This window comes from Micromesistius poutassou (assembly GCF_964030765.1).
Source record: "Micromesistius poutassou genome assembly, chromosome: 7".
NCBI lineage: Eukaryota > Metazoa > Chordata > Actinopteri > Gadiformes > Gadidae > Micromesistius > Micromesistius poutassou.
This window is the reverse complement of record NC_140277.1, coordinates 15,607,508-15,619,740: the sequence shown is the minus strand read 5'-3', so window position 1 is coordinate 15,619,740 and position 12,233 is coordinate 15,607,508. Positions and strand designations below refer to the sequence as shown.

Here is a 12,233-nt window from a genome sequence, read left to right as displayed (position 1 = left end):
GTTTCGTGTGTTTCGGGGGGGTCAACGGGAGAACAGCGCCTGTGTTGAGGCTCTTGAGGCTCTGTTTTTAAACGTCGCACTGCTGTTACAGTAGCGGTCTACTGTGGTGGTCGACGCGGCAACAATAACCCCCCCACGCATTCATACCGCGAGTACGGGCCGCAAAGCAGATCACAATGGCTGCCTTTGTCTTAAACCCCGCCCCCGCCCCCCCCCCCCCCCCCCCCCCCCCCCCCACCATCCATGACCCCCTTCGTCTATGGCGAGCCTTGTTCCCTGGACTCCCAGTGGGACCCAGTAGGTCACTGGTTGTAGACCACTGAATTACAAGACCCCCCCCCCTCACCCCCCTCCACCCCCCGCCCCCGCCTAGCAACCACAGCAGCCCATTCGTCTAGCCCAGTCGCCGCTAGCATCTCAGCATCTCTCTCTCTCTCTCTCTCTCTCTCTCGCTCTCTCTCTCTCTCTCTCGCTCTCTCTCTCTCTCTCTCTCTCTCTCAGTGGGTGAGCCGGGAGAAGGAGAAAATACAAACAAGGGGGAAGGGAAGGATGAGGAGGAAGGCGATGATAAATGAAGAGGCAGCGCGTCCGTGGGGGGAAATGACTGAGCGCTTTTTCTTTTTTTTTCCTGTCCACTCCCGACCTGCTAAAAGCGCCTGGCGTCTCCAGCTAGCTGCGTGTGCAATTAAGCTCTGGCAGGCGCGCCCGCGCGAGTGCTGTTAGCGCGCTAGGGCTCGAGGCTAATAGCTGCTCGCTGTGGAGCTTTTTTTTTTTTTTTTTAAATGGCCCCCCGTGAAATTGGTTTGAAATTCGGTTCCCACGTACCAAAGTGAATATTTGCCTTACTCTGACACCTGGTGTTGCTCTAAGGAAAAAAAACGACCAGCAGCGAGTCAGCTGTTCTGAATGTTTTCACATGGAAGCGGGGTTTTCAACTCTCTGTCTGAGCTGTGTTAGCCCGCGCACTGCTGCTGCTGCACGCACTGCACGTTTAATTTACTGAGGATCAAAAATGAAAGAGCGGTCTTGTTTGATCACTCTCTCTGCGCTCCTCCTCTCCCTGTCTTCCCACTTCATTAGGTTAGTTCGTTTTCGTTAGTGAGTGGGTCTTATTGCATTGTCTGTTGGTGCAACATTTTCCCTCCGACTGAATCAGTCAGAGAGGTGGAATCACCCTGTGGGCGCAGCCACTCTGGAGCTGCACAGGCCACACTCAAGCAAGATGGAGAGCCCATCCATCCCTCACCCGCTACCGCTTCACAGGAGCGCTGGGAACGTGGAGTCCTTGATTTGTGGGCTCTCAATCCAAGAATGACCCCCGTCGGCATATTTTAAGGGTGTTGTGCTTTCATGGACAGAAGGAGAGAAGAGAGAAGAGAGACAGGATGGAGGGTCGAAGAGAGGGAGAGAAGAGAGACAGGACGGAGGGTTGAAGAGAGAAGAGAGAAGAGAGACAGGACGGAGGGTTGAAGAGAGGGAGAGAAGAGAGGAGAGAGAAGAGAGAAGAGAGAGAAGAGAGAGAAGAGAGAAGAGAAGAGAGAGAGGAGAGAGAAGAGAGGAGAGAGAAGAGAAGAGAGAGAGGAGAGAAGAGAGAGGAGAGAGAAGAGAGGAGAGAGAGGAGAGAGAAGAGAGGAGAGAGAAGAGAAGAGAGAGACAGGATGGAGGGTTGAAGAGGGAGAGAAGAGAAACAGGACGGAGGGTTGGAGAGAGGGAGAGAAGAGAGACAGGACGGAGGGTTGGAGAGAGGGAGAGAAGAGAGGAGAGAGAAGAGAGAAGAGAGATAAGAGAGAGAAGAGAGAAGAGAGGAGAGAGAAGAGAAGAGAGAGAGGAGAGAGAAGAGAAACAGGACGGAGGGTTGAAGAGGGAGAGAAGAGAGAGAAGAGAGAGACAGGACAGAGGGTTGAAGAGAGGGAGAGAAGAGAGAAGAGAAGAGAGAAGAGAAGAGAGAGGAGAGAGAAGAGAGAAGAGAAGAGAGAAGAGAAGAGAGAGAAGAGAGGAGAGAGGAGAGAGAAAGGACAGAGGGTTGTAGAGAGGGAGAGAAGAGAGAAGAGAAGAGAGAAGAGAAGAGAGAGGAGAGAGGAGAGAGAAGAGAGAAGAGAGAAGAGAAGAGAGAGAAGAGAGAAGAGAAGAGAAGAGAGGAGAGAGAAGAGAGAGAAGAGAGGAGAGAGACAGGACAGAGGGTTGTAGAGAGGGAGAGAAGAGAGAAGAGAAGAGAGAAGAGAAGAGAGAGGAGAGAGAAGAGAGAGAACAGAGGAGAGAGGAGAGAGGAGAGAGACAGGACAGGAGCGGGAGTGAAACTCGGACGTCCTGCTAGGAACATGTTTATAAAACTACTACTAGTTCCTAGTCGCAAAAGCTCAAACACGCGTCGGTCGGAGGTGAGGTGTTTCAACAAGTGTGGCGTTGGCGTGTGAACGGGGGGGGGGGGCGACCGGACCGCTCGCTCGCTCGCTCACCTTGTGCTTGAACTTGTTGGAGTTCTTGTTCTCCTTCTTGTTGAGGTCGATGAAGTAGTGCGTGATGCGGTCCTTCACCTTGGGGTCCATGTCCCAGCAGATCTTGAAGGAGTCGCACGTGATGTTGCTGATCTTGATGTTCTGGGCCACCGGCAGCTCCTCCACCTCCGAGATGTCCTGGGACTTACTGCCTGGTGGTTTTGAAACAGGAGGAGGTCAGAGGTCAAACATCAACAGGCGGGGAACGGTAAGGTTGAGGCTAAGATGCGCGGAATGTCTCGTCAGCTACAGGAAGAAGGGGCGAGAGTCTGAATTCTGAATTACGACACGCGACGTTGCAACTCTGCAAACTGAGGGCTGTATCACTTGCGCGCGCCACACTGTGGGTGTAGCGCGCGGGGCTGGGGCTCCATGTTGCCATGCAGGAGATCTCTCTCCCAGACTGCGTGGTAACGGCTGCCGCACACTGATTGCTCAATGTGGGACACGTATGCAGCCTCTTCCCAGCCCCAGAGTCCAATCAGTCTGAAGTCTGGAGCCAGGTGAGGCTGGCTAAAACTGGCCATCATCCACACACACACACACACACACTCGCCGCCCAGAAGTGCATCTAAATAACTCTTAATGAAAGGTTTAACTTCAAAATTGTTAATTGTTTCCACTTTGTATACACGTGTCACCTGTAAAAGTCCCGTATCTGGCGTTATTCTAGTGGCTAGGGGCAGAGTCAACGGGGAACTCGAGGTGGAGGAAAACCAAGAAGGAAGTGGGGGAGAACTCTCAACTGATTGATTTTTGCCAGCACCGTTCCTTTACCTCCAACCAAGTGATCATTGAATGTATTAACTTGTGTTCATTGTGCGTGTCCCTGTGGTTTATATTGAGTTGCCTCACAGTCCCAGACCACCACCACCTCCTCTAGTTGTCATTGATCCTTTTGCGTCGCGGTTTGTTGCTCTTTTTCTCTATAGTGAGGCCTTAGTCAGGCCTTGTTCCCCGAGATCCTGAACTCCAAGAGCTGCTCTTTGAAGGGATTCTATTTTCACTCTATTTGTCTGGACTCTGACACTTTGACCATTGACATTTAAAGTGACTGAACTGAACTGTGTCTTTATGTTTTGGGACTGAATAAAACACGAGTGTCGTGTATTTAAAGCTGGACATTACAGTGTTTGCACTGAACCCCTTTTGTGGATACTTGCGTTTTTGAACTAAGCTGAATGTTGACATTATATATATATATGCCATGGTGGAAAATTGGATCTAAACGGCTTACATTGCAAACATTTTCAGCATGGGTGGTCCCAGTGGGAAGTGAACCCCACAATACCAATTCAGCGACACTTGACAAGTTTGTCGTTTTGGGAATTGAGCAGCAGCAGTGCTTATGAGCTGATATCCCTTCATACTGACGCCAAAAACATAAACTACCATGGTGACGAACCAAGTCAATACCACAGCCTTAATTTTGGCTTCCTGTGGTTTCTATCTATAGTCGTCCCCCCCATGGACCACCATTTCATTCCTCGGATCTGAAGCCTTAAAGCCGCTGGTGTTGATGTCGCAGGATGGATTTACCCCTCGGGAAACGCTACCGCCGGGTACGGCACAAACCAGCTCTCCCACAGCTCGCAGTGTAATAGAGGTTGCCCTGGCAACAAATCAATCCCAGGCCTACCTAGCAGTTGCCAGGAACATATGCCGGCATTCAATATTTCAAGCGCTGCTGATTGTATCTGCTCCCTCGCTCTGCCGCTGCGCTCCTACACCACGGAGCTATATATAGCCTCATCTGGAAACCTAACCTCGTCCAAGTCTTAGGAAATGACGGGCAAAGGAGGAGAACACATCCGTCTTCAGATTTGGGCGGGGGGGGGGGGAGAACCTCGGGAAGTGTCACCCCTGTCCCCCTGCCATGTGAGTGCTTCCACCTAATGTCGACGGTGGCCTCCGCGCGACAAGCTAACTACCAGCCTGCTGTCTAAGCACCATGAAATCCTCTCTGATTGCGCTGCTGTTAATAGACTCAACTTGACTCCTCCTCTGCTCCTCTGGATGTTTAATAAGAACGGTCCGCGCCCCGGCAGAACAAAGCCCAACACATTAATCAGCACGTTGAATGGGAGCTTTGTGAAAACAAAAGCGGAGGAGTCTACTAGACATTTCTTCACCACAGTTAAAAAAAAGAAAAAAAAACAACAACAGAAAACACACACAGACACTTGGCAAGGGAACAATGTTGTGGCTGTGTAACTGGCTCTCCGTGGCATGGATTGCAGAATGAATGCTACTAGGATGAGCATTCCTGGGCACGCTTCACGCCGAGTGGGTCGTTATAGGGGCGTCAAACGAGGGATACAGACTATTACTATCATCGTACGGGTTCAGTGATTGAAGAGGAAACAGTAATAGTAGGATTAATATAGTAATTGTCATTCATGAAACGGATGGAATGTCCACATGAAAATGAATCACATTGTTTAACGTCCATGAACAAACGCACGACAAACTAATTACAGTTTCATTTATTCTGTCGTTTTTTTTTTGTCCAGGGAAATATTCATATAAGGTGGACTGAATTGAAACTGAAAGCCAGTCGGTTTTCCTCTGGTCCAACGGGATCGAAGGGACAAAGCGTTGTTGCGCTTCACATTAGCAGGTGCAGAGATACCACTGCGGCAGGTCTCCATTGTTCTGATGAAGGTGTCGAGAAACACAGACTAACTCGTTCAATTCCTTTTCTCAAGTGACAATGCTCGGATCAAACGGAAAAGCCTTCATGCTGTTCATTGGTGCTGGAGAACAGGCAACGGACGGAGTCCATGCACAACATACGGGTTGTTCTCTTGGCCCCTCTGCTTGGAAAGATAATCTCGCTCTACTGCTTCAGAAGGAAAGGTAATCAGCCCCTGAGAGGATCAAGGTCATCAATCTCGCTCTATGAATCACCGTCTCAAAGGTCTTAGTGGTATACACTCTCACCGCCGAACCAAGCCTTGGAGCCTGAGGCAAAAGGAAAAAAGCCCCTCAGAAGAGCTCTGTTTGTTTAGCCTGGCTGACCTCACACCGGAGGAGACACCTGAATGTGACCAGTCAGCAGAGGGCAGACTCTGAGGTCGGGGTCCTGTTGCAGCAGGTGATGGGATTGCTTCGCTTTCGTTTAAATGCTGCTCAGCGTCACAGTCACTGTCCCTTTTTTAAGAAGCACTTATGCAACTCTATGCAATTCTAGTTTCTTCCACGCTATTCATTTATCAGCCGTGTTCACTGAGATGTCAAAATAAAAAAAATTGAAATTCATTGCAAAACATGTCATCATGTTAGCTCACCAACTGATCTTTCAGTGCACTTATCACTAAAAGTAAAATCTCCCTTTTTGTTGTTGGGGTTAGTAATATGAGTAACCCTGTATCAGGTCATATCTAAATGTACGTATGACAAACTACTGTTGTGCTATTCATTCTATTACTACTACTATTAGTCTTCAGGCCTACTTCAGTGTAAATAAATATGCCTGCACACTGAGAATTAAAACATAGCCTTTGATCTTCCATTAAAAAATGTCTGAAGTATTTATTGAACATAAGGGCAAAGCAAGACAAGTTGACTAATAATCGATGAAAGCTGTTCAAAAGTAATTACTCTGATGGTTTTTTGTGCAGCGATTTGTTACAAGAACAATATTCTTCAGTTTTCATTAATCTAAATGAGCCAATGGGATTCGATGCCACTAGGTCTAAAGTTTCGGCGCCAGCAGATATTTCTGCTGTGTCAGAATGCTCACAAGGTTATTTATAGAAGGACAGAACGCACGCTTTTGGTTTGTTTAAAGTGCAGCGACTAGGGGGCCTTGCACAACGAAGAGGCAGGAGCGGACCTCAGAGGTTTTAAAGAGATGCTATATTTGCTGACCAGACTGAGCCCAGACAACACTGTTAAGAGCGTCTAACAAAACCTGCTCATAGGCGTTGGCAATGACTCGAGGACTAGGTGGATTCAGAAAATATGTATTTTAAAGGAAGGTGCCATGGGTATCAAGTTTCAAATGATTCAGTTGAGATTGAAGTGAGAAAAATCAAGACACATCACATCGTTATATAATCAGCATGTACCGCAAGACATTAGCAATTCAACTTTTAATTAATCTGAAATCAGACCATCCTTTGAGTTGCAATAATCAAACAGTTAAGGGAATATCATTAGAAGTCAGCCAAAAGAAAATGTACTTCAATACAACTAAGTGTATACTCAGTCGTCTTGAATTTAGAAATGTAAAGTCAGTATAAGGAGCAGTACTAATCCACTGAGTGCAGCTGGGACGGCAGTGTCTCTGTGCACCCTGCCAACACAGTCACGGACCAACTGGGCAGGATGAGCAAGTTAATATATCAGGACCAGATGACACCGAGCGCGGTCGACTTCTGTTATGTGGCAGCAATGTCGTCCAAGCTCTGACAATATTGTCTATTTATTCAATTGGTTTTGAATGTTTGAACAGACTAGAATGACATTTTCCCATATGGACTAACTATCCATTACATTTAATGTTGAATGTTTCTCCAAAAAACAAACTAATTATGGGTCTGCTGCTCCTTTTAAGTACCAGGACACAGGTCTCAGCTAGTAAAGATTAACATGGACCATGTGCTCTTTTACAATAAAGAATCAGACCCACAATCAGAGTAATTAGTATCCTTTGACAATCTTGTGAAAAGGTTGTATTCCGTACATCCGTGGCCTTTTCTCACCAGTGTGAAGGCAGTGACATTTGAAATGTCTTCCTCTCTAAATCTATAGTAACATCAGCCCATGTTTTGCTCTGGTGTTAGGGGTGTGTTTTGTGTTTGGTTTTTGTATTCATGTCATCAAAATGAATGGTCATGTGGTGGGGGGAAATGGGGGAATATCTAAATCAGTCAGAGGCACGTTAATTAGGGCACAGGTGTTAGTTTTTATTGGAGGCACACCGCGCCAAAGATGCCTGCCAAGAACAGAGAGAGAAAGGACACCACAGGGACCATCCTTATTGTGAAGGCCTAGTTTAGAGTGATTGTTTTATATAGTAGCAGTCCTTTTGGAGTTATGTTTGGCCCGTTCCTCTTACCATTAGTCAGTATTCTGTTTCCACGTGGGATTACTGAATTTCTCAACATTCGTCCTAGACGTTTTCATCCGAGACGTTCCCTGAGGTAGGAGCTGTGGCCTTTACGCTGTTCCTGCTTTTATCTTCATTTATTTGTCCCGGCATTATATTAACTGACTGCTGCATATCGTTATTCTAACTGTTTTGTTTATGTTTTGCAGACCAAACTATAGCTTTTGTGTTTTTCCTGTTTAATATAATGACATATTTTTTTATCTCTTCGCTCAGTTTAAATGTTAATATGCAAATTTGTATTATTACGTTCCTAAAAAAAAAAATGCAAATCGGTGGGACTCAAAGGCATAAATGACAGCCCTGGTTGTCAGAAGGTACCACAGCTGGAACAGGAAGGGGACACACACACACACACACACACACACACACACACACACACACACACACACACACACACACACACACACACACACACACACACACACACACACACACACACACACACACACACACACACAGCGCTCCATTAATACAGTGCATCCATCACGGCGACTTAATAACAGGGCTGTGGCAGAAGCGGCAACAGTGTGCTGTGTGCGTGCGCCTGGTGTATTCCACGTAGACCCTGTATGGAGTGAGACACCGGCGATATTAAATGCCAGTGAATATCGAGGATGGATGGGGGCTGAGCTCAGGGGTTAAACCCTGATCTGGTACCTGTTTGGGGTATCATGTCTGCTGCTTGTCACTTCACAATGCACCCCGTGATACCAGGTCACCATTGCGCACGGGAGAGTCGTCGGAGAAAGCACTGTGACACCTCCAGTGGAGCATTATGAAAGACGCCCCCATCCGCTGTTAGCACCGCGTACAAGACGACTCGGTGCTCGGAGAAAAGAAAAGAGGCTCAGACTGAACGGTTGTCAACTTGGGAATTACAGGTCGGAAAATCTGTGTATCGTTCCGGGACTCCTGGTTTTCGGTTTTAATGTCAGTGGCAACATCAACAGCGTTTAACGGGAATGAAAGTTGAACAATTTAAAAGCGTCTGTTGACAGTTTTCACACATTATTTTGCTGGGTAATTATGCAACATGTTTTTTTTTTGCCGTTTGTATTTTGCTGTGGTTACAGCAATATGCAGCATTTAACAGCTATTTAACAGATGAAATGAACGAGCCACTGTTTGTCTCCTCTATATATTCCGTCTCTTCTGTTTCCAAAATAAGCATAAGTTGCTGGTGCCTATGTTGTTTATATTAAGCAACGAGACACAATATACTGCACTTCCTTTGGGCAGCCATGTTGTTGTCCCTCCTGAGTGACCTTAAAGGTGCCATGATGACGTGCCACCAGGCGTGAGTGTGATTCGCCGTTACGAGCCGTTTTGGAAATCAGCCCCTTTATGACATCACAGGTGGGCGTGTCCACCTAGATGTGTGACGGATAGACGAGCAACGTTTGCTACGGTCACACTGGGTAGGCAGCTGGTAGACTGATCTATCCAGCAACACACCAAGGTGGACACGCCCACTTTCTGCCCCTTATGATGTCATAAGGGGCAGATTTTTACAAAACGGCTTGTAACGGCCAATCACACCACACCTGGTGGCGTGCCATGGCACCTTTAACAGCGTAAACGTAAAAGTCGGAATCTTTGCGTTGGAGACTACTGTGTTCAATGGTGAAGTCAAGTCAATGAAGCACATGCTCCGTCCTCTGGATATGTTACTTGGATAGATGCTAGATGCTGGTTGGACGCTACCGCCGTTCTTGGCTAGGATCAGCCAGGCTCATAAAATGTGACAGTGGGTTTTAGTGGGGTGGATTTTTTAAAAGCTAGGTCAACGCTTAAAACATAAGCCTCCCTGGGGCCGGTGATATACACTATTACTGAACACTGTGGCTCAATGCACAATGACATTGCCCCCGTGTTTAACATGCAATTTTTCTACCTAATGCAAATTGTCTTATACTCTCCTTTGTGAGCTGAGAAGGGGAATCGAACACGGGACCTTTTGATTGGGCTACTACCTGCATAGATTATGGGTTATCCAGTGTGGGCTGGTGTATCAACATAACTGTCTGGTGCTGGTAGTGTTTTTGTATTATCCATGCAATCATAATTGATGTGTCCTTCCCAGTCACATTGGTGGTCAAGCCGGAGATATATTGATATTTTCCATGTATATCTATGTCTGGATTGTGCTATTTCAGTAGCAGAATCAATCCTGTTCTCTTTCTTTGTGCAGCAATGAAACTAAAGGACATACAGCGTTCAGAGTGTGGAGGTTTCTCCTCTTCCTGGGCCAGTGCCTTCTGGAAGGCCATGCCGGCCTCGAACCGTGGCAGAAAACTTGCTGGACAACAACAGACGTTGTGATCGTATTGCTCCATAAACAGTGAAGATGTGGGTGAGTGAAGGCCCCAACAATGACAGTACTCACACACTCTACACACTCTACACACACACACACACGCACGCACACGCACACGCACACACACGCACACACACACAGACCCCATATTGAAAGCACAGCTTTATCACTGGTGTCCGACTTAGAGGATATGCTGTACTGTAGTACTCCATTGCTTTTTGAGGTACTGCTCCGGCAGTAAAATGAGAGACTGTGGTACAACAGACTCTTTTGTGATAGACCCTCTTTTGTGACCAAATGAAGGCCCATGAATGAATGGGAACCACAGTAGACGAGTCTGTCCTGTATACTATTCTGGGTTGATATGCGCGGCAAACTCATTTTAACAAAATCCTTCTTTGAAATGGTCTGACATCGTCCTATACAGTGTAAATATCCTTCGCAATGAGGGCCGTTCTCGTTATCAGGAGAGTGAATATGCTTATCCAGACTCTCATATTAAATCATTTAAACCAAGCTGCGCTATGGAGATGGGAAATCGAAGCTGTGCTTTAGGGATCCAACACTCTATCTCTCTGGGTGCAGGCATATTTGAGACTTTGACTCGACTTCATATCACTCTGCCCGGGATGACTTGCTATTTTCCCCACGACTGCCTCTAAACGTTAACCTCTAGGCCTAGACAATAAAAAATAGCAAAAGGCGATGCTGAAATATTCTCCCGATTCAATCTTAATTGACATAGAGCGGGCACTGAGTGAGGAAAAAATTCGGAGAGACAATGACAAACCAGGGACCACAATAAGACTGCTATTTCTTCATGTGGGCTTTGTAGCCCGTACAGCATAACTACAATCACCCCCAGAAAGATAGAACTGTAAAAAATGTATGTAAATGTAAGATGCCGTCTATTGCATGGGCATATGCATGCAGAATTGTTGCAGCGGTCCTGCTGATGAGGTGAATGCCAATGCGTTTGCATTATTTTGTACGAAAAAAAAAAAAGCCTTCCCAATTGACATTTCGCACACACATGCATTCTGATTAATGAGCCTGCGAAACGTATTCCCCGAGGGACAGCACAGCGCCAAGCGGCTGTCGGCCTCTGTCCACGTCCGTGGTGCTGAAACGCGGAGAGCTCTCTCCAAGGCTCAACTCGGGGTCCAAAAGACTACCTTTCAAATTAAAAGCACATGACCGGACAACTGTACCATACAACACCACAGTTGATTCCACGTAGGGTTAACGATGATTAGTGAAACTGCATTTTTTTTGCAGTTGAAAAAAAGAAAAAAAGAAAAAAGAAAACCCAGTGCGCAAATGATAGCCTTCATTTAAATACCCCCCATAAGTAACAAGTCATCTTACCATCTCGTTCACATAACTGCAGGGCGTCCAGGCTCAGGTCCTTGATCATCCCCTCGCACGGACTCATAGGACTGGTGATGTTGTGCGCTAGACCTGGCACCTCCATCTCCGCAGAATTGTTCTGAACGCTTTAAAGATCCTCACTTGTGTGCGTGTGTGTTTTTGTGTTGTCAAAGCCGCTCTGGACCACAAAGTGTCTTCGTCCGCAGACCACAGAGACAGGGAGAGAAAGAGAGACAGGGGGGTAGAAAGGAGGAGAAGAGAAAGGAGGAGTATCCTTCCAGTCCCTTCTGTTCTGTGCTCGGTCCTTGGCTCGCGCTCGTCTCTTTTTGGGTGGTGCTGCTGCGACTAAAGGCGTGTCCGCAGCCAGTGTTGCCAGATTGGGCGGGGAAATTGGCCCCAATCTGGCAACACTGGTGTCCGCCCGGCATTATCACGTTGGCGCGCGTTCAGAAAGGGAGGGCGGGGGTGGGGGGATGGGGGGAGGGATGGTTAGGGACGTGAGCGCCGCGGGACGTGAATTAACCTACCCAAGGTTGTTGTTGGTTGTTTTTTTTAAGTTCAGTTTTTAAGTTCATTTATTTCACGAGGTTTCGCGTCGCTTCTCTGCCCCCAACAAGTCACAGGTATCCGCCTGTCTCGTTATCTGATTGGCTGCTGCCGCAGGGACGGCGGCGGCGGTAAGGCTACGTGAGCGGGTTGCTGGATTAAGCAGCCCGCTGCAGGAACGCGCGCCGCTATTTCAAAGCCTCTAGTGTAACCGCCGGATTACCCCCCACCCCCACCCTCCCTCCTGGGTTTGACTCTCTGTTTAAATGTATGGGCCTGTATGGCTTTACGTTCAACGTCATCTGAAAGAGGGAGTTTGCTCACAATTCCTTATTTGGTGATAGTCGCTGGCTGTAGATCGGCAGCCACGTCGTCATGTGACGGC

General features: G+C 47.4%; 1 pseudogene across 1 annotated transcript; it reads right to left on the bottom strand.

Annotated features, from left to right (window-relative positions):
- Positions 1 to 1,156: 1,156 nt before the first annotated feature.
- Positions 1,157 to 11,556, bottom strand: LOC311350222 (phytanoyl-CoA hydroxylase-interacting protein-like pseudogene; annotated as a pseudogene). The gene is made up of 3 exons: positions 11,300 to 11,556; positions 2,457 to 2,647; positions 1,157 to 1,198 (listed from the first exon to the last, which is right to left on the bottom strand). The product of its transcript is annotated as a phytanoyl-CoA hydroxylase-interacting protein-like pseudogene (transcript).
- Between the last annotated feature and the right edge of the window lie 677 nt (positions 11,557 to 12,233).